At 51.3% G+C, this 4,692-nt stretch overlaps 1 pseudogene; it reads right to left on the bottom strand.

Moving 5' to 3' along the window:
* Positions 1–305: 305 nt before the first annotated feature.
* On the bottom strand, positions 306–4,619 carry LOC104616344 (annotated as a pseudogene).
* Between the last annotated feature and the right edge of the window lie 73 nt (positions 4,620–4,692).

The following is a 4,692-nucleotide window of genomic DNA, read 5'->3' as shown; positions in this document are numbered from 1 at the left end:
AAGTAACTGTTACGCATGATGGAGCACTGCTTTCCTGGAGATGGCTGAACACCTGCCTGCCAATGGGAGGTGGTAAATGAATTCCTTGTTTTGCTCTGCTTGCGTGCGTGGCTTTTGCTTTAGCTGTTAAACTGTCTTTATCTCAACCCACGAGTTTCCTCACTTTTACTCTTCTGATTCTCTCCCCAGTCCCACCGTGGGGGAATGAGCTAGCGGCTGCACGGTGCTTAGTTGCCAGCTGGGGCTAAACCACAACAAATAGGTAAAGCAAAAGCTGTGCACGCAAAGTAAAGCAAAACAAGGAATTAATTCAAAAGCTGCTTCCAGAGTGTGGCAGAGGATGAGTTGCTGTTGAAAGCAGATCTGGGATTGAGCTTGGGTGGACTCTGTCCCTCTTCCCATGTCCAATCGAGGCTGCCCAACAATGAGGGGTCCTCAAGCTCTGGACTGAGCCTCTCCAGTGCAGCTTCCTCCTGCACATCAGGTCCTGCCTGCCTAACCTGGTTTGGGAACCTGTGGATCTACTATGACAGCACTGCAAGAGAGGTAGAGCCAACCTTGTCATTCCCACCTTGAGAGCAGGACACACCAGTCTCTTGAAACAAGGATCTAAAACAATTATAAGGTTTTAGCATGTGTCACTAATCAACTGTAAGTTTTGCAAATTTATTAATATGTGGAAGGTTATTGATTACATGATTAGTTTAACTTAGTTAACTTAGTTTAACTTAGTTTATTCTTAGTATAGAATTCTTTAGCCTAATAACTGTGCAATTATATTTAATGGCCTACTCTCATAGTCCTTAGGCTGTATTTGCCTCAATGCTAACATTGTACCTATGTGTAAAGGGTTAATCACAAGGAAGGCAGGCCTCATGAAAATTAAAACAAAGATGAGTTAAGAGCAAGGGCTGAGAGATTAAAGAGAACAGAGAAGATATCTTAACCTTGAGCATAGAGACAGACTGGCAGGGCAGGTAAGAAGGAACCGCTTGGGTAGACAACAGAAGGGATGAACAACCAAGGAGAAGAAATTATCCTCAAGAGACCCGTGACCATAAAATGGAAAAAGGAGTAGGGGGCTAACTCCCCAAACGACCACCGACGACCACCCGAGACCCCTGCACATGCGTAGTGTAGTTTTGCAACGCCAGCATTATGTAAATGTAGTAGATAAGCAAGGAGGCAGTGGTTTCTTGGAAAATGCGTGAATATTCATGTCTTTAAGGTATATAAAGGATGAACTTTTGTTTCAGTGCACGCATGTTAGGAGGAGATATCCCCCATGCGTCCAGCGCTGCAATAAAGATGTCTGCTTAATAACACTTTGATGTTATCGAGTTTATATTTCTTTGACTTTTTTGAATCACTCTCACAGTTCTGCTCTGAGCATGGGCCACCACAGAGCCCACGAGAGGGGGAACAAACTGTTCAACTAGGGCTGCCTCCTCCCAGGGAGGTGGGGAGAGGATGCTGCACAGCTGCCAGACACAAGCACAACTTGTGCTCCAAAAGGGACTGGATACATCCAGTTCTGGTACTGTCCCTGGCCCAGGGCCCTGCCCACAGGCAGGCCTCCACAACAGGACTGAGGAAGTGTCCAGAGCTGGGCCAAGACAGCAAAGGCAAACCAAGTGGTCATCCCAGGCAAGGGGCTGCTGGGTTGGAGACACACCAAAGTTCAGGCTGTCACTGAGGAAGGTGCTCTGCACTTCACCTGGAACCATGCCTCAGCCCCCTGGGCACTCACCTCTGAGCTCCGGCTGTGGCTCTCTACTCCTAAACAAGTAGAGGCTGGGGGAGACAATGAGGAAGGATAGAACCAGAACCTGTAAACAGAAAGAAGATCAGCAAAGCCCTCAGCAAAGGACACGGATAGACATCACTGGCTGCAATAAACACCTCTCCCAGACTTATGGGGACAGCAGAGACCCCTTCACAGACACTGAGGCTGAAGCCACTCACCATGATGCAGGTGCTTGCTGTGGTAGTTTTGGTGGTGGACTGTCTCACCAAGGCCTGCAGTTTCCACAGCTTCTCAAGCAGTGACCTGCAGGAGAGCAGGCAACACAGGTTAATGCAGCAGCTGAACCAAGAGCTGCACTCCCCTCCTGCCCCTTTGCAGCCAGGGACAGACCACAATCCCAAGAAGAGGAACAACCTTCCCCACCACATCTCCTGCTGTGTCCAACAATGAGAACTCACATGTTCTGCTTCTGCAGCAGCTGCACCTTCTGCAGCTCGTGGTTCTGAGCCATGCAGGCTGCCACTCTTCCCGGGAAAGATGAATATCACGGGGAAAAAACAGAGAGATTTTTGTTTAGTCAACAGCAGGGACTTCACCAGAGTCCCTTAGGGAATTAGCCACCAATTCTGGGTGGCTGGGGCAACTACAAGTGCTCCTGGGGTCTACCTGGCACCAGCTGGAGCAAAGCCCAGAGAATGACACGTCACACCAGGTTTGGGGAGGGGTAAGCCCTGCCCAGTCCAGCAGGGAAGCACCAGATTAATCCCTAAGGATGCTTGCTCCTAGCAGCACACCAGCCCTGCAGATGAGCGACACCAGGCTGTATTACAAACTAGCATAACCTGGAGAACACGCTGGACCTGGCAGGCCAGTACCTGATTCAAACAGAGCAAGCTCTGGGCCATCTCCAAGCCTAAAAGAGCAGGGCAGGATATGCCCTGAGCTTCTGAGCCTCTTGAGAAGACCACAGGGGTCAGCCTCACTTTCTGCCCAGGGTGGCAAGACCCCAGCAGTGGCACAGCACGGCTGCTGTGTGTCCATACCTGTTTTACAGGCCATCCACATAGATCTTCCTGCAATGACTATCCTGGGCTGACTGCTTGTTCCAGATCTTCTGACACACTTTCTTCAGGAGTCGCTCTTCAGCCTGCAAGGGCCATTTCTCATTAGCAGCCATCCCAGGGCGTTGGCAATCCAGCCCTTGCAAATCCTGCATACACCTCAGCACTCAGCCCTGCTTAGGAAGGCAGCAACCCACATGCTTTTGTCCTCTGTCCCTCCCACACCACTGAACGAACTGCACGAGCTGCGAGGCAAACTCTGGCCTGCTGATGAGGCCAGCAGCTTCCCCGGTGTAGCAGAAGAGTGAGGCACACCTAAGGGAGATGAAAAGCACACAGCTCACAAGACATGAGGCAAGTGAGAAGAAAAGGGCATTTGTGGTGTAACTGCCTCCTGCAAGCAGTTGCAAGTGGGGAGACTGACAGCAGCCAGGTCTTGCTGCTCTTCGTATCCACCTGACTAGCAAAGCAGAGGTTGCCGTGCATGCGGACACCCCCCCCCAGGCCTCGAAGGGAGGAGGAAGACACCAAGCCCTGCTGCATGCTGCCCTGAATGCAGCACCTAGGTGCTAATGCTCTCACCAAGGTACCATCCTGCATTTTCGACCCCTACTCTGGCTGAAGGGTTTGAGTAGTCCAAGTCTGTTTGGGAGTGACAGGCTGTAGTGAAGACTCACTTTGGTCAGTGGCAGACAGGTCGGTAATGAAGCACCTTCTTCCTCCAGGAGCTGCCTCTCCTCCTCTGTCAGGACCAGCTCTGGGAAGTCAGACTAGAAAACAGCAAAAATACGCCTGCTGAGAATGCAAAGTAAAGGGAGTCCATCCCAGGGCAGAGAGGGCATGCAGAAAGCTTACAGAACCGGGATCAGCTCTCCAAAAGAAGCATCACGCTTTCCTCTGAGATATCCCTCACAGGAGCCAAGCCAGGAGAGAAAGGGAAATGTAAGCAGAAGCAAAGGCTGGGGCTGACATGCTTCCTAAGGCATGGTAGTCAGTACCTGCATGGTGGCTCCGGGCACAAGCTGGCGTCTGGCATCCACAGCAACAGCAATGGGTAAACTGGAGCTCTGTTCCAGCACCTCACTTGTGCCTTCCAAACCCATTCATGTCTCTGGGGAAGGAAAGGAGAGTCAAGCTCCGGGCCTCAGCGAGGCAGCACTCGACCAGCCAGCTGAGTAGCACGAAACCACAATTTTATGGCAGCAGAAAGCCACCAAACTCAGCTTTCTCCATCGCTGCCTGGCACCTCCACAAAAACCTCTATGTGGGATTGCTTTTCTGCCTGTAGCCAGGATAGAAAGAGCCCACGCACATCACTTACCAAGGTCAATGGAAACATCTCTTTCTGCCATTTCAGACCTCACACTTTCAAGCACAGGCCAATCCTGATGGAAGGAATAGTTGTGATCAAACTGCACAATGTCTGAGCTCTGAGGGCTGCTGGCAAAGTCACTGCCAGAGCTATGGGACAGATTCTGATCCTCAGAAATGCTGCTGTCACTGTCAGCAGGTGAATAACCCTGCAGCATGCCTAGTTCATCTTCAAAGGGGCTCAGCAGGGAGCTGATGAAGTCATCCATCTCCTTGTTCAGGAGCTGCAGAGAAAAAGCTTTTCATAAGCAGGGAGCCAAACCTCCCCACAACCCAGCAGCAATTCCTCCTGAAGAACTCACCTCAGGCTCTGGCAGGCCCCAGTCTTCCAGCAGACCGTTCTCCTCCCCTGGGATTTCAGGGCAGGGAGCATTATCCTTCAGGAGGAAGTCAAGCAGGTCCTCATCTGCCAGGGCAGCCAATTCCTCTGGGCATGACATCTGAGCAAGACACCCAAAGTGAGCACAGGCCCCAGGGGAGACACCAGCCTTTGGGATGTCACTCAACCCCTAC

This window comes from Phaethon lepturus, unplaced genomic scaffold (genome assembly GCF_000687285.1).
Source record: "Phaethon lepturus isolate BGI_N335 unplaced genomic scaffold, ASM68728v1 scaffold25376, whole genome shotgun sequence".
Classification (NCBI taxonomy): domain Eukaryota; kingdom Metazoa; phylum Chordata; class Aves; order Phaethontiformes; family Phaethontidae; genus Phaethon; species Phaethon lepturus.
This window is presented reverse-complemented; position numbering and strand designations above follow the sequence as displayed.